Below are 25378 nucleotides of genomic sequence, written 5' to 3'. Positions count from 1 at the left end.
TGATTTTTTACCCTTGCAGTCTGACTGCTCTTCTAATTTCTAAACTAAGTACCATCATATCCAGCTGCTTTTATGCCAGTGCTGACTTAAGCAGGTGGAACTTTTTTCTGAAAAGACATAATTGCACTGTGGAACTCGTTACCATGAGATGATAGAAATATAAATGGGTAAATTAGAAAGCAGGGATTTATGTAAGAAATATATAAGCTCAAATACTGATCAAATAAATGATTGAAAGTTGTCAAGGGCTATTATAAATACACATGTAATTTTCTGAAGTTTCCACACTTCAGAATGAAAATGTAAACTGAGAAAAGAATATGACTCTGCACTTGTCAGTTCTTATGTTACTGTCATAAGCATCCAATGCTAGTGAGTAGCACAGAAAAAGAACTAGGATAAACGATAACTCCTGAATTATCCCAGAGCAGTACTTCTCACGTAAATATAAATCAAGAAAAAGACCTAGAAAAGAGTAATGAATTCAAGATGGGTTGTTCCAAGTTATTAAGTTATTTGTGAGTCCCTGCAAATAGGAAATGCAGTATCTTTTACTGCTTTCTTATGAGGCAGAGTGGGGCACCATCTCCATAGGACAGCAGCAGTCAAACACTTTTAATTTCAAAGAATTCCTGAAAAAGCCCCTAGACAATAAGATCAACCAGGAATGGGTCTAGGATGCAAGCATTCATTAAGAGATGCTTTAAATAGCAACTTTCTGAGTAGCCTTGGCCATGTGAATAAAGGTTTCCATCAGTTTAATTGACTTTATCAAGTACTATACAAAACACTGAATCTGACTTGATAGCAGGTGATGTGACAGTAACAATAAGACCAATCTCATCTCCTTGTCATTGCACTCTGAATGTATTGCCATGGAAACTTTTCTGTTTTTTCCCAAGATCTGTTCCCTTGATCGTGTCCAGATACATAAGGCTGTTGGCCGTTTTGTTTTAAGAGCAGCTGAGGGAGAGACAGGGGGGCCATGGGAAGACCGACACTATGCTCATACAGCCTAGAGCAATATGTTTATGAAAACTCCCTTGCAGCAAGCTATCTCATCCTGATTGAAGTATCCTTTCCATGTTCCTATGACCAACCATACATCTTAGACAAATATCAAAACACACTACCATATAGCGTTAGCAGACAGGCAGAGAGCCATGCAAAGGCATCTTCTGAAACTGAATCAATCCCAGCTCAAATCTCAAAAAGCAGTATGTGCTTCCCCTGACAGCAAAGAAAGCGAATGCTAGGCTACTGCAGGACTGAGGAAAGGTAATTTATTTTCTCCTCTCAATTAGTATGTTGCATTAACTACAAATAATAGGATTCTCCATGTGGATTCTTTCATAGAAAATGAAAGTCTAAAGGATCACAAGGGCTCTCTAACTGCACATTTCAAGCAGCATGTGTACTTTCAGCTATAGTCTGGAAACACTTTACTTTGCAATGTTAACACACCAAGACCAAAATATCTATTTCCTTAATATGCATAGCACAAGTCTTCAAATCCCAAGAGCTTGGAATCAGTGTGAGGGTATTCATCTCAGATCTATTCCCTTGACTGAAAGTATGCTTCCGTATTTTCAGCTACACATTTAGAAGTATCATTATTGCTCACTATAATGGAAATTAGACCAACTTCAATTTACTAACAAATGTCTACATTAAGTGACCATTTTTGGATTTTAATTTCTATTTGGTACTTTTACCTTGCAAAGGTTTTGTAATATTTATCATCTTTAAAACTGAAGCTTATTAGGTTAATTTTTTGCATCCCCAGAAAATCCATCTATCCAATTTAGGATGTTTTGGGGCAGAAAACTCTTCTCTCTCAGCATCATACACAGGCTTGTTTTCATGAATGGAACCAAAAAGGTACAAGTGGCATTCTGGGCTGTAATTTTAGTGCGTGTACAGTTTTTAATACACCAGTACCTCCAAGCCCTTCTTCACTTGGCTGCTCACAATCCATTCATCACCCAGTCTGCATGGATGTTTGAGGTTGCCCTGACCCAGCTGAAGCATCTTACACTTGCCCTTGAATTTCATGAGATTTTCATAGGCCAACCTCTCAAGCCTGTTCAGGTCCCTCTGGTGGCATCTCTTCCCTTTGAAGTGTTAACTGCACCACTCAGCTGGGTTCATCCACAGTCTTGTTGGTGTTCCATGTCACCAATAAAGATATGAAACAGTACCAGTCCCAGTATGACCCTTGAGAGACACCACTCATCACTAGTTTCCGCCAGGACATTTACAAGATAAAGATACTAAGCCAGATCCACACACCATTAGGCAGAACAGAAAAGCTTCTACTGACTACTGCCATTGCATGAGAGTCATTTTGAAATTGAAACTAGCTATATATGACTCCAGAATGTACTGCAATAATACAAAATCCTACCTGAACAAAAATAACTATTTGGGAGCAACATGCCTGTGACAATTCTGGAGCAAAGATCCAGCAAATTTCAAGGGCAATTAACTGAGGAATTGCAATGATGTTTCTGCACTATCTCAGTCTTGGGTTATATATGAAGTGTCTTCAGAAGTTAAATAACTGAATGTTTTAAAACCAAAATAAATTTTAAATATGCAAAAATCTGGAGAACCTTATCAAATTCTCCTTCTGAAATGGATGAAAATCACATGGAAATTTATCAAAAAGGAGCAGATTTTATTGTGTGAAGTGACAGAAGATGAAGGGAGAATTATACCCTGAAGGAGCTTAGCTCAGAGCCACAATTCTAAGCATCTGCAAATTAGGGTCAGATTTAAGATAACTTATCTGATATGAGAAAGCCCAAATATATCCCATTGAATCTCCTCCTTCTTAAAACCTAACTTTCAGTACAACAATCTGAACAAAAGGAACATATGTTTCTGTTTTGGGATGCTGAACAGACAGTAGTCAGAGACTTTTAAAAATATTTCTGTTTTGTTGTTTGTTTTTTTAACTGGGGATTAAAATGGGGATAAACTCAACATCAGTATCCTACTGGTGACTCTGGTCTGCAAAAAAAGCCCCTAATGGCTTGTTTTTACATTGAAACATTCAGATGTCTCATTTCAATAATACTTTTCACTTGAAACTTTTTTGGTACTGTATTGACATTGTTATTTTTATAAAATAGCAAAATTAAACAGCTGTTTTAAATGCTACAGAAGTGTCATACACTATAGTGGATTGCTGTAAATGAAATTGGAAGTGGAGAAAAGGAAAAGGTTGCAATTGGTGTTTAAATACAGCTGTATTGAAGAGCAGAATTCTGAGTCAGAAGGGCACTTTTATATAAATGTAGGCTTCCTTTTAATTAAATGCACTAACTTAACTCAGTGTTAGATTTTGATTGGCACTTGGGCTTATTTAGGACAATAGCAGCTTGAGTCACACTCATAACAGGGAAACCCAATGTCTGCCACTGGGAGACCAGATATTCCACCCCACTAAAAACAACAAGCATCAATAGGAGAACACGTTATTGAAGCAGCATATCTGAAATACTAGACTGAAGTGGAATCTCTCTCCTCAGAGACCTTCAGTTGCAGACAGATTCCCCCCTGGAAGTTTGGGGAAACACAATAGCACAAAGATACAGATGAGTCCTGGTGAATGAGAACAGCAACAAGACAGAGTATGCTGTAATTTGGCAGTGGATATCATCACCCCTGGAAGAAATAAAAGAGCTGCATAGCCTACAGATCTTTATATTTCTAAGAGCCTCAAATCAGTGTCAGTCAGAACAAGGAGAACTGCTTGAATAAAAGACACTGTTGCCCCAGAAAAGCACAAAGACAAAACTCCAAACTGGTAATAAAGAAGAAAAGAGCTCCCGTACTGTACTCAACAATTTTTTCAACTTACTAATTTTTTTAAAGAGATTTATTCTCATTTCCTCTTATGTAAGTAATCTCCTACTTAGGGAATAATCAAAAACGAGACTGAACAGTACTGGAATTTAAGGAATTTGGCTTCTAATTACTTTCACTAGCTCCCACATTTTATTATTTTTGAAATTTCTTTTACTAAGGAGACCCGGATTAAAATCAGATTGCAGACTGCTAACTTGGGAAAGCTAGCTAGTGATCATGTCAGACACACCACATGAACATCAGTCATGATGTCAAGAAAGCATAGGCAGTAGCTACGGTGAAAAAAAAATTAACAGAGAATAGCATGTTGCCCAAAATCCAACAGGGCACAGTGCTGTACTGATTCTTACAACTGTGACAGAGCAACACATGCACAAAAAAATTATAACTGAGTTAGATAAAGCAGCATCAAAAATGTGTTTATTCTAAAAGATTATTCTTGTTATTTATTTTCCCTATATTCCCCACTTCAATCATCAGTGATATCCTGCTAGCAAGCTTAGAAATTTCTTAGATACAGCAGATTGATGACTTCTATACATTCTAAAACAAGCTGAATCAAAAGCTAAGGAGGGGGCTCATGGGATTTCCTGGAGGACAATCTCTTCAAACAACTTCTACCCTTCAGCAGCCATATTGGCCAAGATCATCATCACATTTCCTCATTCTGTGAGGGCTTCTCTGAAAGTAAATCTTCCTACTTTATTATACTGACCCATGACATCAAAAACAGGTGGTGGTAGCATTGCAGATGAGGTTGAACCAATGTTCTGTTACATTTCGTTGCCATGTGACAGATGGCAGCGGAGGGGCAGTTGGACAGAATGGCATCTGACATAGGAATGAATGCATGTGAAGCAACCTCCATGCAGTAAAAAAATGGCACCCATTGACATTCGTTAATATCTGCTGAATGTTTATGGAGACCAAACAGTGGATGTGAGCACAATGAGGTGGTGGGTGGTGCATTTCAGCAGCGGTGACAGCAACACTGACAGCAACTGGTACAGAGTTTTATGAGCATGACATGCAGGCTCTTGTTCATTGCTGGCCAAAATGCACAGCTAATGGTAGTGACTATGTTGAAAAATAGTACTTTGTAGTTATTCACAGTACTAACAAACAGCATTATTGCGCTCTTCGTAGCTGTTACAGGTTCCATGGAAATAAATAGGAGGCATTACTTTTGGAGCAATCTATGTACAAAAAAACATTCTCATTTCAAATAATATGGAAATACACTCATTCCAACTTTTAATCTTCCTGCTGAATCAGGAGGATTTACATGTGTAAATATTTCTGGCACTTCAGATGACACACATACACAGAAAGGCAAGGTAATTTCATCCTAGAAACTGAACATCGTGCAAGTATTAATAAGCAACAGAAAATATAGAAAAAGAATGTAAATCATTTTACAGCAGTGAGGTTCTGATATACTCTCTCAGTAGTTTTAGACATTAGAAAGAGTGCAGGTAAAACAGAGATCAGATAGAATCATTAGTGTCATTGCACAGTCTCTACAGAAAGAGGTTTGTTGAGCCAAAAGAGGGAGACATAGATGGTTAGAATAAAGGCCTGCTTGTGCCATCCTGAATTTTCACCAGTAACAGTAAAATAAGCCCAAGTCTACACAGAGGGACAGAGGAAAGAAAACTTCTGATAGAGTAATAAAACTACCAGCTTCCCTTTATCATCTGAGTTCTCTTGAAGAGGAACCTTTCAAAGAAAAAGACATACTGCAGGTGCTGAACAACAGTCATGGTTTTGTAACGCTATCAGACAGGTTTTAAACATTAGTGGGACTATAATTTTCTTTGTAGTACCCACATAAACGTGTATCTTCAGGAAAAAAAAAAAAAAAAAAACCACAGAAAGGCAGTCACATTTGACACTGCAGACAGAAAGCCTGTGCCTAATGGGCTGGAGAAAAAGTCTAAAAGTGGTTCATCTCTCTGAACTCCCTGAATGACCCCTGTAATGCAGTTGTGGCGAGCAAGACATATTGCTACAAAATGGGCAAGAGACAATTGTGTGAAGGACAGTTAAATCTTGCACATGTGGTCAATTTTTCAGAATATTTTGAGGCAAGGCATCAGTCTGTCTCCTAATTCATCTGGACAGCCTAATACAGCCACCTTCAGTCCCATTAATGTATTAACCTAGACTCTGGCAACGTATTTAAGGCTTAGTAAATTAAAGCTCTGCATAAGATTTATTATTTTCTATCTGTTTTCAGGTGAAAAACTACTATTTAACCCTCTATTTACTGCCAACACATTACCAAGAGCTATGATCTCAAGAGGGCTGTACTTCCTACAGTGCAGAACAGGACAACATATTTGATCTCCACACATCACATCAGCATTAACCAGGAACAAAGAACAATGGTTACCCACTGGATAGCAATATTCAGACATTGCAAAGGAGTCGTTCATATAACATACTACTCACTTCAGCACTGTGACAAGGTTAGCACTGATACAGTGGAGGTTACTTCCATTTTACTGCTGCACATTACTTTGAAAACAGTGCTGGTTTTCCAAAATAAAAGAGCTGAGTGACAGAGCGAGTATTTAGTTTCACCCAAGCTCCAGGCATCCTTTGCTTTCCAGCCAGGTGCACCTCAACGCAGAGTGCTCAAAATCATAGTACTAATTCATCTTAGTAGAATACAAATGAATTCAGGGATACTTAACAACAAATTTTCATATCTAAAGGTGCAACAGGGCTACTTCAAAGCTGAAGTTCTACTAAAACTGAAACAACAAAAAATAATAACAGGGCAAACAAAGCAGCATGGATAATTCCACTGCAAATGCTGCTTTTCATTCAACGTGGATACCCAAAGCACTCAAATTTTGGGGTAGGCATTTGCCTGCTCAGAAAGAAAAGGGACCAAAGCAAGAAAATGGGGTAGGCCACTCCCTGCCCTTGGGCTTGCTGAGATTACCAGCCTCTCTGTTATTTGTAGACAGAAGCAGTAGGAAATATGGAAACAAACAACTTTGTTTTCTGTTGAGAGGAAGAAGTAGCAATTTGTTGGACCTTATTTAGTGCTACAAACTGGGGAGCAAACAGAAAACCCCACCTCCCTGGACACATGCTTTTTCAGTAGCAGGGTCCCAGTTGTCCCATCTCCCCCAGCAGATTTTCAGGTAGAATGGAAGAGGTAAAATGACAGCCTCCCTTTGAGACAACATTTGACTTGCCAAGTCTTTTCTTCTGTCCAGAGTGTGTAAATCAGAAGATTGGCTGTTGTGTCCCAGGTTGTTCTTAGGGCAGGTAGGAAAGATCAGGTGGTTCGTCTTTAGACTCAAATCAACTAAAGTAAATTAACAAGTTCTAGGCTAAAATAACTCTGCAACTATTTTCTAGTAACAGAAACAATTTGTCTGCTTGCAGCCCTGCAATATCATTGTCACAAAATCATTTCCCAGAAGATAAATATATTTTAAGGAGAAAATATCTTCCAAGTAAGGAAGACAAAGTGTTTGTGCTCCCCCCATTCCCTATAGTAAATGACTGTAATAATTATGAAGATCCCATCTCAATGGGAATAAGGATATTGCATCTCTCTCCCCATAGCAAGCATTTGCTTTTTATTAGAGACAGCAATAAGAAAGGTTGTCACTGACCTTAATATTGCAGTTCAGAATACAATGAAAGTTTGAAAATCCCTGTTGAACTCAATGACAGCTGCACACATACAGAACGCTTTGAAAAATAGGTCCATGTCTCTTTTAAGGTCAACTCTGCCAGCATTCTCCTCTGACAGGGATGGAAAAACTCTCAGTAATCCTCCAATAAACATACCACAATGAAACAGAAGAGAGGGTCACTGTTTTAGTTGTCCTGCTGCAGTTTTTCACAGTGTTCTGGGCCCTCCACAATAAAAATGCAACCTTAAAACTGCAGATCAGAGCTCCATAGCAACTCTGCTTGGCTTCACAATGGAGTAAAATGCCTGAATGTTGTTCCTTCATAGGATTTTTGGCTGAGGACATCAGAATGATGGCTCTGCATGTAAAATTTGGCTGAAAAATGAGAGCTGTAATTTAACAACTGTGGGCTAATGCAGTGAGGTTGCGTGAATAGGAACTCATTTTTCTTTCTCTTAACTGTATTTCTAAGCAGATCTCCACTGTCCTGACCTTTTTGGGAGGGATTGCGGAGATTTCCCTTGCATCAGTGAATGTGAACTGCCACAGATTTTAATAATTGGAATTCATTTTAGAATCAGGGTTAAATCTTTACTCTTCATAGGCTAAGATGGGAAATGTTGGAAGAGCTTATACTACACCACTTGCTTTTTCTTTTTCATACTAAGTCTGCTTTTGTCTCAGTGGAGTTTAAGAGTTATGAGGTATCGTAGTATCTACTGCAATATATGCTTGCCTTTGAAAGCAACAAGATCACTAACAACATCTACTCTGACTAAACAGCTAAGCTAACTCAATCCTGAGAAGCGTTTTACTTTGAGGTTCAAAGTACTTTTATACAGGTAAAAGGTGCGATAACTTTACTCAAAAACAAACATTAGATAGGCTGTGCTTACTTCTTTTCTCTTTTTTTTTTTCCTTTCTTATACAAAAGTAGAACATCAGAACTCCAGAAATAGCCGTAGGCAGAGAAGAGACACAAAAGTCTTTAATTTTAATTTTTTTGAAAGTAGACCTTACCCTGCCACATGCCAAAAATCCCTACACTCACCACAGAACTCAATTCTGTAATGTATTTCCCGTTACAATGGGTAGAGGAGCTGAAGGACAACAGATAAATCCACACGCTGTGACATATTCACTTATCTTGAATCAATAATTGTGAAATCAGCAGCGTAGAGCTCTCAGCTATGTGTAATAAATAGCATGGAAGAGCTGGGCACACAGCTTGCATCCACAGGGATGCAATATATCACCCATTTACGGTCGGAGAGAGGTCAGACAGAATTAAAGAGTTATATGTAAAACTGATAATTCTACATGATTTTCCTTTCTAACCTTTCTCTTTGTGTTGTTTGCAATATAAATATCACTAATCAACTCACAGACATTTTACCAACATTAACCAAGGTGGACAGCATGCCTATTTCACAGAATTACAGAATGGCCCATGGCCCAGGTTGGAAGGGACCTCAAGGATCATGAATCTCCAACCCCCCTGCCACATGCAGGGCCACCAACCTCCACATTTAATACTAGACCAGGCTGCCCAAGGCCCCATCCAACCTGGCCTTGAACACCTCCAGGGATGGCGCATCCACAACCTCTCTGGGCAGCCTGTTCCAGCACCTCACCACTCTCTCTGCAAAGAATTTCCCCTTGACATCGAACCTAATCTTCCCTCCCTCAATTTAAAATATTTCCCTTTGTCCTGCAGTTGTGAACCCTTTCAAAGAGCTGATTCCCCTTCTGTTTGTAGGCTCCCTTTTGGTATTGAAATGCTGCAATGAGGTCACCCCACAGCCTTCTTTTCTCCAGGCTGAACAAGCCCAGCTCCTTCAGCCTGATTTCATAGGGGAGGTGCTCTGACGTAGCTAATTCATTTTATCATAACATTTCTGTGTTGTAAATGGAATCATAGGGAAGGCAATCAGCAGGAGAAGCAGGACCAGCATAGAATCTCCCAGTGCTACTTAGGGAAAGGTGCATTGCCAGCACTAGCTTTGCCACTGACCCACTCCTTTATCTTACCCTCTGTAGCTATATAAAGGAAATAAAAGTGTTTAGTGGCTTTTAAAGTAATTTGGGGTATAAAACACTGAATAGAATCAAAGCGTTGCAATTTGCATCATTACTAATAATTGCAGTGCATGCCACTCCCTGATATTTATAAAAACTATAAAAAAAAAAAAGGAAATAGTAAAATAATGGCTCCCAATGTTAATTTGAAAATCATGGCCCATTTCTGGGGCCTGAATACATACTCATCTCTGGCCACTCATCAACCTACATCTACCAAATTGTATTCCATATCTCATTAGTGACTTGATGACGTACTTAAAAAATCAGCACATGAGGAGAGTTAGGTTCAAGCAGGTCAGGATCAAAATCCAAACCGAGCCTGGTAAACTGGAAAGAAAGTTTTAAATCAACAGGATGTAGTTCAACAAAGGCAAGCTTCAAGTGTTGCACAGGATGAAGAGAAATCAAAATCAAATACAAAATGGGATGTAAGTAGAGATGCAGCAGTGCAACCCAGAAAGAAGGAAAAAAAAAAGAAACTGTTTACCGCATACAGATTACAGGCCAGTACACAGCAGTACAGACAAAACAGCAAGTCTCAACTCTAGGTACATTAATACAGAGTCAAACACCGCGCAATGTATTTTTTCCTCACTCAGGTGAAGGCCTCAGTATGTAGCCAGCTTTGCATGGGGTGCTCAAAATAACTAGCAGACCAATTAGACAAAATCTAAATGAGAGAATTGGGAAGGAAAAAAAAAAAAGCAGTGAGAAAAGACTGAGGGAGTTGGTAGCAAACATAAAGATCCTGTAGGAAAGGAAGGAAAGGTGTGGATTATTTGGAGCAAATTTAAAGACTATGATGAATTTGATCATCAAACTGGTGAAATGGATATTGACTGGGTAGGCCTGTTGAGGCAGCTCCTTACTTGGGAGTTTTTAAGGAAAAGGTATGTTAGAGACTGTGTAGGTCTAAGATATGAGCTGATGACCAACTGAGTTGCTCTTCTGCCCTGCCTAAATCCTAATCTGGAAAGTGCATGTTACTTTTTTTTCTTATCACTTGCTGAAAATACACTGCATAAATTGCCATTTCAACTTTTGAAAAATTCATTTATTTAGGGCAGAATCAAAAATGGGCATGTAGCATCCAGAAACATACGTAGGTTGAATTTTTACATAATACTGACACACTCATAGAAAAAATGTAACAGCAAAATTTAAACAGGCAAGAGCAAGCTACATAAAACTGGAATGTGCAAATCAATGCCAACACAGTCTGCTAGTAGACCTGGCAGATTACTCCAGCATGCTCAAGTGGGCTCTCAGCTGCTCGGTGTTTGTTCATTCTTCCCCACATTCTTCTCAGTGCAGAATGCATTCAAGCTTTGAATTTCAAGAGCAAGGGTTTTCTGATTGCTGCTGCTCTGTTTAAATTACAAGCTCTCAGCAGCAAGCACCTTGTTTCATATTATACTACAAAACACCCACCACTGCGCTGATGTTCTAACAAAGACAGACAAGACAATAGCATTTCAAAAGGCTGATTAAGAAAGGCCATTACTCATCTCCAGGGTCTCACACAATCCCTTTTGGGAAGATGAATAGTGTTTCAGATATAGGGCTTTCTGAATAAGGCACTGAGATGATAAGAATTTAATTTCCATAAGAGGAAAGATACACATTTAAGTTATAGCTGCTCTTATTCTTGTGAGCTCTTCCAGTCAGAATTTAACTGTAGTGTCACTAAGCAGATTAAAAGATTGGTGCCGTTTAAGGCATACTACAACATATGGCTGCTATTAACTTCTCAAGATTGACTTTTGTCAGTAACCACCCTGTGAGAAGGGAGTACACTGTTGAAGTAAAAATCTACAAGCAAGTCTTGTGGATGTGCCTGGCCTATCTAGCCTCTCTATATTACGTGAATCCTCCAAGAACTTCAACCCGCCTCAAACAGCTAAAACATAGGCTCACATTGAAAGAAAACTAGAGAAAACTGGTGAGTTCCCGAGTTACTAAAGACTCTTGAAAACATGATGACACCCCTTAAAAGATTTCCTGATATTACTGAAAATTTAACGTGCATCCAGAGAAGAAAAGTTGTCTGGGTGCATAATCTGCAAAATGTAATGAATATTCAAAAAAAAAAAAAAGAAGGAATAACGTTTCCTGAAGGAAGAAAGTTCTTTCATATTTGCACTGTTGAAGCATTCAGTCTTCTGGCTTTAAGAATAATGCCTACCTGAATTTTAAAGCATTTCACTGTAGAGTCAAAGGCACATTTCAAATAAAAACTTCATTTTAAGTAACCCCCAATAGTTTTTGCCATGTTTGTGGTTTTAAAGTTGCATTAGGAAGCAAAGATTACATTTCAAGTATACTTTCCTTAGCTATTTTTTCTTGCTTTCATGTTAGTTCTTACAGCTTAAAGATCTAATCGCATAGAAGAATCTTCATAGGTACCCATACATAGATTTATTATGCACATCCCACAGAAGGTCCCTGCAGTACAAAAATCATGACATACTCCATTACATGTTTGACCTAAGTTCTTTCGAAACACAGTACTCCACATAGAAAAAGAAAAATCAATCCATGGTATTTCCTATTTCAATCGAGGAAAGTGGAAAAAAGACTTTATTCCCAACTACAACAAAGAGAGTACTCTGAAATGCTCCAAACAACAGCAAATATTGGATGTAAGCGACTCCATCCAAGCTGAATTACTGCATTCTGATGGGAGAAAAGCAGGGACTCACAGCTCTTTGGATCTTTGGATCCAAATGAGTATTGTAAAATCTCATTTTTAGACACAGCTCTCCAGCAGTGCACTGCTTTACTTAAAAGACAAATGCCACCACAAGGTCGATGTGCATGACTTTGCCAACACTTGCAGAAATACAAATCACAGCTGACAGTCAATAGAGTTTCCATATTAATACCTATAAATAGAAATGAGAATTCCTTAGGGGAGGTCCTTTCCTAAACAATTAAATCACAATTAACAATTCCCTCTGCATTTTTAAAATACTTATCCAAAGAATTAGAAACGCCTATTGGCTACTCAGTTGCTAATCCAGAAATGTCAAAAATAAACCTCTTCAGACTTATGCTTCTCTTACTTGGAGAACAAAAAGTATTTGAAAATTAACCAAAATTCTGTGAGGACTGCTCCAAAAATAATGCTTCTTATTTTATTATGTTGGCTCATGACATCAGAGGCAGATCTTGATGGCGTGGCGGTGGAGGCTAAATCTGTCTGCCCATTGGATTTTGTTGCCATGTGACAGATGGCAGGAGGGGTGCATTCTGACACAATTGCATCTGATATGGAAGTGCACGTGAACCAAAGGTGTGAAACTGAATTTCTCCAGGCAGAAAAAATTGGCACCTACTGACCTTCATCAATGATTGCTGAATATGTGAACACATAAAGGTGTTGGGTGGTACATTTCAGCAGCAGCAAGGTGATACGAAAGACAAACTGCATTTCAGACAGATATGCGCAGCTGTTACCCCCTGAAATGAGTGACTCAATCAGTTCATCTGTGCAATCAACAGATTATGAGCAGGAAATTGTGTACAGAACTGAATATTGGCTTCAATACATTGGAAATGATACTGCCAGTGCTGGAGTATCAGTAGGTTTTGTGTCAGGTGAGTTCCACAAATTCTCACATAAGAACAAAAAGAACAACATATCGCCAGGCTCTTCTTGGTGGTGCATGGTGATAGGACAGGAAGTAATGGCCTAAAACTTGAACATCAGCATTCCATACAAACACGCAGAAGAACTTTACACTAAGAGTGATGGAGCACTGGAACAGACTGCCCAGGGAAGTTGTGGAATCTCCTTCTATGCAGATATTCAAGACCTGCCTGGATGCCTACCCTTGTGACTTATTGTAGGAAACCTGCTTTAGCAGGGAAGTTGGACCTGATCTCTTGAGTTCCCTTTCAACTCCTGCAATTCCTTGATACACAAGTTTGTGTGGATCTATTGAACAACTTGGAGACTGAAGGTGGCAGTTTTCTGGATCGTATCATTAGCAGTGACAAGACAGAATGTCACAACAAGGAGCAAGAGTTAAAAAAAAAAAAAAAAAAAAAAAAAAAAGGCAGCCCATTGAGTGGTGTCATCTGAACTTTCCATCAGAGAAAGTTTTCAAGATGCAGCCCCCAGCAGTTAAAGCGTTCTGCACTGTTTTTGGGGATAGGAAAGAGGTGGTCCTTCTGGACTCCCTGGAGCCCAGACAAACTATCAATGCTGACTGTTGTATTTCAATGCTGACTAAACTGAAGGCAGAAACTTCCAGATCACAGCCAAAGAATAAGAGAACTTTTCTCTTATAATATGGTGACACCAGGCCCCATACCAGTTTGAAGACTACAGAGCACATTGCCAGTCTTGGCTGTCCTATAACACCCACAACGTAGTCAAGAACTAGCATCCTCTGACTTTCATCTGTTAAGGCTGATGAAAAACAGACTGTGTGAGCAACATTTTCCTAGCAACAGTGCTATTATAGCAGCTATGAAACAGTGGATCACCTCAACTGGTGCAGTTTTACAGTCGCAGCATGTAGACACTTGATCATGGCTAGCAAAAATGCAGAGCTAATGGTGGTGAATATGCTGAGGAACGGTGTTTTATTGCTGACAATTTGCTTTATTGAGTGTTACTGTGTTCTTTGTATCTCATACAGTTTCCATGGAAATAAATAGAAGTTACTTTCAGAGCAACATAAGTAACATGCCTTATATTGTCAAATGCCAACAAGACCCAGAAATATAGATTCCCTGACACCAGAAAATTTGTGGAAAACTGTTACAAGAGATGGGTTAATATAAAAAAAAAATCTTTTCTAACAAGAAGGAAAAAAAAATTATAGCTACTCTCATAAATTCAACTTATCCTGGTGTTCAAACAATTTTTACATTTTTCCTTTTCCCTTGAAAGGAAGTAAAGGCCTCAGAGCATTTACTTCCTAATCCAGAGATAGAAAAACCAACAAAATGGCATGGATCTGCTCTCCCTAAGCACTGGCTTCTCCAGATGTGTTAAGCAACACAGATAGCATTGCAGTGTTGCTGTCTTGTTTCTGTTGTATTCTTTTTTAAATATGAAACATGGAAACTTATGCTAATTTACAGAAAAAGGATCTCCCATGAAGGAAAATCTCTGTTTGCTCAAGTAAGCTCAGACAAAGAATGAGCCCTATCCTCAACTCAGCTGGTAAGAAAGACTTATTTGTTCTTATTTGTTCTCCTGTACAGAAGTCAACCGAGCTGTCTCTGGAGGTAGGAAAACCTTGATGATTTTCCCTAGTTCACTCAGGGATTTTTGCAGGTTTTATTGTAAGGGGAAACAGTTACTGTGTCACTCACATAGATGAAGAATTCTTTTTTTCCTTCCCAGTTCACAGATAAGAGTCATGGATCATTGCATTGGAAAAATTTTTACAGGAATGCCAATCAGGAGAAAAAAATGGAAGCCACCTAGCTGTTAGGAAATGCAGCACACAGATATTTAATGCTCTCTGTGGATCTAACTCAAAGATACTTTGATGCAGGTAGAAAGTATATCGTTTCCATCTTACATATTAACAGCATATGAAAATCTTTCTGCTAAAGAATATATTTCATTTTTTTTTTCATTATATGAAATATTTTGTACTTTTTTGTCTCCTACTTCGGTAAAACAAAACTTCCCTTGAATTTCAAGTACTCCAGTCCTTCCTTATTTTCATGTTCAAAATTATTTAGAAAGAGATCAAATTATACTGAAATAGAAACCTGGAAAAACATGTTTAAATATGAAGTTACTCTTGTCTATTAATCTTCAATTAGAGAACTCAGCTATTTCTCCTTAGTAGAGAAAAAAAATGTCAGGGCAATGATAATTCCCATAAAACTCTTTTTCCCTAAAATTAGGCCATTTCTTCTGCATTCTTGCAGACAGATGAGCCATACAGCAATTCAAGATAAATAGTGCAGAATATTTAACTAAATGAAGCTACAGGAGGATTTTCAGGTAGGAAGAATGTAATTACCCAAACTAGATTTTTTTTCCCTCAAAATTATGATTAATTCCTATAGAAAAGAAGAAAGAGTTTCAAAGACAATAAATCACAGAAATGTGAACTTCACATAATATCTGAAAAGTATTGTCTCTTGCATTTTGTTTTTCCAGCATCTTAAAAGAAATTTCTGTCAGTCAGTGTGTAGAGGCATACTCTGCATATGTATGCACAAAGGAAGAAGAAAGGTAGGAGTATTTTTAATTATGCCAAAATAAAGGAACATTGGTTACAGCTGTTATTACTTGTGATTTTCCTCATAGTCTCACTGAATTTGTAAAGCAATAGGACTTCTTAACACCAACAAATTTTGTCTGAAACTGAAACATCATACAGAAACATTCCTACCACAAATTACAGGACAATACAATCTTCATCTATCTCAAGTTACACCTACAATATTTTTCTCTTATAGTGATACCAAATTTATTACGCTTGGATGCTCTAATAAACACAAACTGTACTCAGATTTAAAAATAAATATGTTTTTTCTGATAAATCCCAATAACCCCAAGATTTCTCTTCAACCCCTCACAATCCTCTCGTGTATCACTGACACCAATGAAAATCTATCTGATCAGAAAGGTTTCTGGATATCCCAAGCATTCATTAGAGAGTTTAATTTATCCTTTATTTTGAGTCAAAATATGGCTTTCCACACCTCATTTTATTTATCCACATGCCCAAGTCATCTGGTGGAAATCTACAAGAATGTACTGTAGCACAGTTTCAAACATAAATGAACCCTTGTAAGTGTGGAACAGTCTTGCCACTAAGGCTTCTTCATGAAAAATTGGAGGAACCCATTGAATATTGCTATTGAAACAGTATTTCAAAGAAAACCTTGTAGGAAGATTAGGGAATTTTGTGTGCCAGTTAAATTGAAAGGAACATTTCTGGCTTCAATGAACAATGTCTAGTGGACATCAGGACATAGCTACAGTTAATATGATCGCATCCTCTGCTTATGCATTTTAGGATGAACGTCAGGAGAAAAACATTAAATCAAGAAAAGAGAATTATGTATGCTCATTAAAAGAGTGGTTTCTAAAAAAAAAAAAAAAAAAAAAAATCAAAGCTCTACTTCATGCAATGAAGGTAATATGCCATCAGCATCTTAAAATGCTGCTCAGAAAATGATTGTCTTATCACGAGCCTACAAAGGTCCTGTTTTTCATCAGATACGGTGTTATGTATTTTCTAATTTGTGATAGTTTTTCTTGCTTGCACCAATGCGGTATTCAGAATAGACTTAATTTTGCTCATCAGCAAGTTGGCTGTTAACTTTTTAATATGCTTACTGCAGTTTTAATTAGTCAATACATTATTTAGTATATTTGTATTCTAGTTGACAATTTTCATTATACTCTCATGAGCAGCAAAATCTCTCAGCTTTCAGATATTTCAAAATTACTTGAGCTGTAACATTTCTTTTGAGGTAGCTAAACTCTACTGATCCACATACTGTCTACTAAGGGCTCTGCAGGCATGTTGTGGTTAAAGGTTTTTGCTCAGCTGCTAAATAATTAGATGGTAAAAGCCAAATGGAAATTAGCTTTAGTTCAATCAGTCTTTCTCACTGTGCAATTATATCTAGAAAGTTGTCAGATGCTGATTAACCAGAACTGTTCAGAACACTTTTGACGAGGTAGTCAGGACTTGGAGGGGGCTAAAAAAGTAAGGAGTAAGGAAGTTTAAAAAAAGAAAAGTCTTTTAATATGACAGTTTTTGACGTACGTCTTTTGGAATTTAATGAGCAGCATCACCAGTATTTTATTTAGATGATAAAATTTAAATAATAGTCTGTCAACAGCAATAAGATAAAAAGTGAAATGATTTAATTCCTTACAGAAGAGGCTTACAGGGTTACAATATATATGTTTGAACTTGTTAACAGCCTAGTTTTTTCTGAACCTGTAATAAAGTAAGACAGATCATTCATCTCTGATAAACCTGCAAAGTTTCCTTGATCAGTGAAAGTGAAGTAGATTAATAAAGCAATTTAGATCATTATAGAGAACCAAGTCCCATTGTCAGATATTATTATTATTGTTCCTGACAGCTAAGAAATTTGAAATTATCAAAAACCACACATAACCACAAAGAACAGAGAAATGACAGGATTATTTTAAGTAAAATCTAAGAAATATAAATTGGTAGGCTACTCATATCACTGCCGGAGCACTTGAGCAGAATATCAAAAGTTTTGTTCTGGATGCAATGTAGAAAAACTCTTATTTCTTATCCCACAAGAAAACTTTACATATTCCTTTCATATTCTGTTTGAGAAAACTACAAAGGCTACAACAAAGCTAAGAGATAAAAATGCTAAATATATTTCTGGTAACTAAACACAAGTAACAAAACTGATGAAATAGAGCTATAAACAAAGCCTGGAGAGGCACATAATTTAGGTAACTTCAGAACCATCTAACACCAAACTGCAGAAAATTCACTTTTTTCCTCCACACATTTTGGGTGTGAATTTTCCATCAAAATTCGTGAGAAAATATCATAGGTTTCAATAGAATCAATACTGTCATTCTGTCCAGCTGAAATGGTAATTGTATCTTTAAAACCATTACACGCAGGAGGCTCAAGAAAAATGGTATAATGCTGAGATTTCTTTAGTAGGAATTAATGTGACACTGAGATTTTAAGTGACTTAGAATGGGAAAAAGAAGATGGAGTGGAAGAAAAAAAAAGCAGCTAATTCTTGTTGCAGACCAAAAAGTAGAAGAGTTTCAAAAAGGAATTTCCAACACAGAGTGAAGTCAACAAAAAGATTTACAGGTTGACGGTGAGGAGGTGGTGGATACTCTTAAGATAATTCATCTTACCTTCCACCAACGTATCATCCTATATGTACTCTTAGATAATCATGGAATTGTTATCCATTCATCTTTATGCACTGTCCCTAAACACATATCCCCAAAGTAATATAAAATATCTGATATACCCAAAGTAAAGCCTATGTGGCATAAAAAATTTCTACCTCGAAAGAATCCATGGTTCATACCCTGTAACAATGCTTTACACCGTGTTCCCAATAAGTGCCAAGCTTAGAAGTCAAGCTTAGCCTATTCTGAGCTCAGAGGAGGCAAGACCCTCAGCCTGTAAAGAAAAACTAATATACAGCTCTACTAGATGGCACATTTTTGGCAGCCCTCTTTCTACCCCAATGGTCTAACACATCCATCATTTTTCTGTATAGGCAGGGTACTTCCGATCACCTTAAATTACTTATTTCTTGTCTTTGTATCTCTGAGTACTACTTCTTCAAACTCCTATTTGCCTTTTCTTATCTGCCAAATTCCCTTTCTTTTTATTAGAATGGTTTTGACTTCAAGTCTATTTTTAAAGGATAGATTTTAGCTTCAACAAGATATTGTATCTTAACCCATGAACATATTACAGGCACTTTCACCTTCCTCCATTTTCTTTCTTTTTATATTCTCAGGTGTGCATACTGTCCCTTCAGTGATGCTAATAAGATGCTTTTAGAGTGCCTTCATTCAAAGGATCTAATTTCCTAACTTCTTCCCTTCAGATAGTTTTAACTCCTTTTAAACAGATAAAAAAACTCATTCCTTTTTCAGGGTTAGCATTCCATTTTAACCCCTTGGCCTGATATCACATTCAACTGCTTAGTGTCACCCTATTTCCACTTATCTCCTCACAAACACCAAGGACCACAGAGACCTATTCAAAGATGCATACTTCATAGTTTTATCTCTATAACTTTAGCTAACTGACAGTAATTCTGCAAGAATTGTTTACACAAAGGAGATCTAACACTTATTTTGCAAAATAGGTGTGATTCCCACAAGTAGAATTTACTTCCAGTAAAATTCAGGGGAGTTGTCCAAACTGTAGGTGCAGTTCCTAACCCAAATCTCAGAACTTCAGTGCCAGCTTGGCCACATAGAAGCAATATTCTGTACCTAATGTGTCTTTGTAAATGTTAGACAGAATGAGGAGGCTGGAAGCAAAAGTGAGAAAGATCAAAGAGCACAAAAGCAGAGATGCCCTGCAGCCAATGGAGGTCCCAGGTTGGAGCAGTTGGATTATTCCTGAAGGAAACTAAGGCCCATGGGAAGCCCACGCAGGAGCAGGTTTATTCTACAGGACTGCAGCATGTGAAAAGCCCAGACTAGAGCAGGGGGGAAAAAAAGAGGAGAAAGGAGCATCAGAGAGGAGCTGTTAGGGACAGACCCCATCCCTATATTTCCCAGTCCTTCTGTGCCACTTACAGATTAGGTGAAATGTAGAGAAGTCTAAAGTAAATGAGTGAAATTAAGCCTGGAAAAGGTAAGAAGAAATTAATTGTTTTATTGTACATTATGCTTCCACTGTTTAACTTTTGGCTTCTCACTGCTGAATTTATTTTAATTGGCTGTAAATTAACTTTTGAGAAGTCAAGCCTCTTCTGCATGCAACAGTAACTTGCAAATGATCTCCTGACTTTATCTTGAACCAAGAGCTCCCTTATCCTAATTTCTGCCCCATTCCACTAAGTGGAGGATGAGAAAGCTGCTGGGAACAGCTTTTCCTGCTGGCCAATGCTAACTCACTACACCAGCCCTGATGAGGTTTGAGATTAAATACAGTTCTCAAATAGGTTAGCATGGAGTGAAGCAAGAGGCCAGGAGGCCTGTGTAGTGGCAGGAAACATTACTTCAATGTAAATGTCCTGTAACATCCAAGAATTCCAGAAATATTCTAAATATTTTTAAGAGAGCCTCCATTCCTCAAGACAGATAACTTGCTAGACCTGAAATTTATCTCTTATTTCACTAGCTAATGGTTTTTCCGTACCATGTCAGTTAACTACAGAATTTGGGGATGATAACAGAGACATTAGAAGTGCTGCAGTTCCTTTATAATTCACAACAGAGAGACTGTGAAACCACTAGAGCCCTTTTAGTGCCACTCCTTGTGACACAAGACATACAGGAGAAGAATGTATGTTGTAACCTTCTCTAGTTGCTGAGTCCCATTCTGCACATCTATGGTAGAGATAAAATTCTGTGTTCCCATTTCAAACAAAAGTTTGTCTGTGGCGAGCTTTTTCTTACCTTCAGACCTGGCAGAAAAGCAACAATCTCAGCAGGGAAGCTGAAACTGGAACTAGGACAGTTGAAGAACCCTCCAGATTACAAGCTTTTGAGGCAAGCTAGTGCAGATTGCATCAGCAAGGTCAGCTCACACACATTGACAAGTGTTCTGTTCCACTGTGAAACAAAAAGGTACTAAGCTTTCAATGGCAACAAACAGGTTGTTCCAAGAAAAGCAGAATGAATTGTCCTACCTTTCTCATGGGTTTGCACATTAACCTTCACTCCCTGATATTCACTAATGCTGCTAGTTCACCTTCGTATCCACTTGTACTCTCTCATATTGCTACACGTTAGTCCATTTACTCTGCAGCTATGATAGCTCCAGTATACACCATGCTTCTCCCCAGCATTAACTGTAGATGCTTTGAAGCTTTGTACGTCAACTAACAAATGTAGTTGTATTAAAAATTCAAGCGGCAGGCCAAACAGAACACATACCCAATTGGTTACTTTTGCACTGAGGATACAACAGATACAGAGGATACAGAAGTGATTAAAACCTGCCAACATCTGCCTGCCTTGCTGGCAGGCAAATGTAAGGAAGGGAGAAAGTCACTTCACAGACAGCAAACTTAATTTCTCCTTCAGAAATGAAAATAAAATAATATTTGGAACGTGCCTGTGCTATTAAAATTATCCTTGACCATAAGATCAGGAACAGCATCCACCGCAGGAATAATGTCCTTGGGTGCATCACACCCTATAAACCCCTTCATTCATCCTTTCTTGTTTATCTACCAATTGGGCAGGATAGATAAAATATTGCCAGTAGCAGAGATTGATATGGGAAAATATACATATATTCAGTAATTTGAGAAGTTTCTGATATAAGAATGTAAATAAACTTACATACATCATTTGGAAAAAGTAAAGTACTCAGCTGGACGATACTGCATTATAGTTGATAATAAAGAGGCTTTTCCAAAGCAAATATATAATTTAGCAATGATTCCTGACCTTTCCCATTAAGGAGTCTCTGGAGAGCAAGTATATATTTTATATACATGTATACATATACCTTCCATAAATAAGCATATAATGAACACTAACTTTGCCAAACATCTTCCGTTCCCAGTAGAACATAAAGCAAATGAAAAAGATAACATTGTTGGATTTAAACATCTAATTTAATGTTTCAACAGCAATCTACTTCCTTCTAGGCTAAAAATATCAAGGAGACTAAATTAGTTGGAGCTTTTAAATTAAGAAGATTTCATGCCTCTGGTTTGTTTTTTCTATGCTATTTGGTATGGCAAAAGCAACAGGATTAAAGCATTTGAAAACATGCTAATTTGTTTATACTATATTTTGGAAATAACCCAAGTGGGAAAAAAAAGCTCTCTGGCAAGAAGCTCAAAATCAAGTAACAGAAAATTAGGTTTCATAATGCATTCAAAAAAAAAAAAAAAATGACGAAGAAGAATAAACTCAATTGTTTTCTTCATAGTCAGAAATTCTCTGAGGCTCAAGCTACCCTTGATCTGTTCCCTTGTGATACTTTCCAGAAGAAAGCCCATCCACAAAAAGTTCTAAATTAATATGAAGAGTTCACTTACGTTTGGCAACTGTGAATTATTAATTTGCAGTGGATCTCACCACAGAGGATTGCAAGGTAATTACTGTCTCAGAGGTATTCCTTACACTGCAGTTGAGAAGACGTACAGTACAGTTGAGATGATACATCCTTGTCAAATAAATATTTTTAAAACCACGCACCTGAACTGCTCTGCAGGTGCCTTTTCACACTGACATACCACAGATAGATGACCTATAAAATTTTGCTGTCTTGGACATCTCAATGGAACTAAAGTATTGTGAAGTAAGACACCAGAACTCAAAAGCATCCATCCACGCCTTCTGTTGAGACTGCAACTTGTGGAGTAGAAATGCTGAATCTCTGAAGATGATGCTTCTTTAATCTACTGATTTGCTATGATCAAACTGGATATGTTGTTCAACACTCCACTGGTACATAGCTTAATATTCCCCTTTAAGATCTTCCTTCTCGCGTTTGAGTATTACGACGTCTCACTTACTCTGAAAGTTCTCAGTATTTAAGGGATTTTTCACAGTATGTATACAAACAGCTTTGTCCTCAAGTCTTCAGAAAGGAGCTAGCAGTAATGGCAGAAGGTTGGGGCTAGTAGCAAATGGATCCATCAACTCCCTGACCCATAAATGCAGTCAAGACATGCTGTTTCTCTCATTAATTTTCATCTGTGCCTCAGGATGCAGAATTTCGTCTGCTAAGACTAACAATAAACTTATTTCCAAACTTTTTTCAAATAGTTACCAGTTTCACTACTTTAAAAATCCCTGCTTTCATTATAATGGTGAAAAAATTAGCCCACTTTCTGTCCTGAAGCTGTGATTCCCATCGTTTCAGTACAGACAGTACAGAAACTTGCTGGGTTATACCAAATGGTAACAAAAAAAAAGTCCATGAAAGTTCATGATGCATATACAACAGAGCACAAACTATCCTCAGAAATAATGTATCTATAGCCTTAGATATAATTCCAGAAGCAGTTTCTTCCTGAGTGAAACCAAACCTTCAACAAACTACAACAATAGTTCTTTAGGGACGTGCACCAAAAAGTACATTTGCCATTGTTAACATGGAAATGGCTTATCTGGCTCATGGAGAAAGAACAAGCATAGTCTCTTTGACTGTGGCTTTGTAGGTGAAATTGTGGAAAACCATCATTGTAAGAGCACCTTGCAGCACTCCTCTCCAGTAGCCTGAGATCAGCATGTTATACATTTCCAGAGTCATGATCAAGAATAAATAAGCAGTATAGTGGAGTACCCTCTTCACTTCAGGAAACGAAGAGGTTCTGCACCACCAGTACTTCTGTGTCAATGTGGGGTTTAAAACGTTTGTTATCTGGATAGCTAGATATTGTCATCTTGCCCACATTTTGAATGTGACAGCACAATCAAATAGATTCGACTGATCTAGAATACAGTAGATTTTGACTGCTATTCCAGTGATTAACCTGCTGGGTTATCCTGAGCTAATTCCCTCCACCTCCATAGCTTTATTTTCTTTGTCATTCTGTCATAACTCTGGAGGAGTAGGGTCTTTCAATCTTGAGTGATAAACTTCGAGAGTGCCCTGCAGCAGCTTGGGAAAAACAAAATGTTGACATCAAAAGTACAAAATTACAGATTTCTCTGTTGGTTAGTCATCACCTTGGATGCTGGGTGCTTAGCATAGCAGTGAGACCAAAACTTCAGGGATAGAAAAAAGCAGGCTAAATCCTTAATTATTTTTCTGGCTAAGCAAAGATTTTGAGGGTCCAGCTTAGCACTACCATGTGATCATTATGCATCAGCTGCAAATAATTTTAGACCTAAATGAAGATACCAGACAATAAAAAAATTGCAGAAGTGAGGCCATCTTCTACCTATCTGTTGATTTCACCAATTTTCAAGCAGACTCTCCCAGCCCATACTGACAGCTATAATCAAATCCTGCAGCAACAAACATATGAAGGACACAGTATTTCCTTGCTTAGTCATCAGGGCTATATGAAATAACAAAGAGCTGTCACGCAGGGTTGCAACAGTGGAGGCTATTTAGGAAATACATGAACAAATTCTCTTACACCTAGAAAATTTTGAGTAGTAATAGAGAAGTAAGAGAGTAGTAATTGAGTAGTAAGAGAGAATAGAACAGCACATGGATTTCATAATGCCAGTAAAGATGCCAGCACATGGATTTCATAATGCCAGTAAAGATGGATCTACTTGTACAAAAGAACTTATAAACTAAGTTAAGAGAAAAAGCAAAGGAGAAAGAAGGATAAGACAGAAGGACAATACGATTATGTGGTCATCTGGGAAACTAATAAATATGAATTGGAGATAACACACTAGGTTTTTGTTTTGTTTTCAGTGTAATTCTATTAACTTGAACTTTTAGTCTGTAAATAGCTAAGTGAAAAAATGTTCTAGGCAGAACATGTTCAAAGAGCAAATTCAGCAGGAAGGTAAAGGATGCATGTCCCTACCCAGGCAGGGAGTTCCTGGCAAAGGAGACGTTTTGCATAAGAAGGCAGTGAACTAAGCTTGCTTTGAGCTGATTTGCCTGGCAAACCACACAAAAAGCAACCATGGTTTTATTGAACCACGATTACTAAAGCACAAACAAGGAAAAAATGAAATAGCACATTTTAAAACAAAGAAAACAACCATCTTGTACTATGTGCATTTAACCACAGAAACTCATCCATCACAAAGAAACATAACACCACAAGTCAAACACAGAAATGCACATGCTGAGAAATCAGTCTGAGAAGGTCTGACAACCCCCAGAGTAGTTGAATCCCATTGAATCAGCAAGAAATGATAAAGCTATGACACCAACAGCTTTCCAAAGGCCACAGTTGCATAGTGGCATCAACAGCCAGTGGCACATTCTTACAGATCCTATCAAGATACTGGTTTGCTATACGAAAACCACAGGACTGTATTTACACCTGATGAAACACAGGAGCCTCTCAAGGACTTTTTGAGCAACTATGAATCAGATGCCATTGACACATCCATAAAATGCTTCTTCCTCCTGAGGGGGGGGGGGGGGGGGGGGGGGGGGGGGGGGGGGGGGGGG

This window comes from Centrocercus urophasianus, unplaced genomic scaffold (genome assembly GCF_019232065.1).
Source record: "Centrocercus urophasianus isolate 14NV4802_14NV808 unplaced genomic scaffold, USGS_Curo_1.0 seq_10, whole genome shotgun sequence".
NCBI classification, from domain to species: Eukaryota; Metazoa; Chordata; class Aves; order Galliformes; family Phasianidae; genus Centrocercus; species Centrocercus urophasianus.
Note: the sequence above shows the minus strand (reverse complement) of the source record.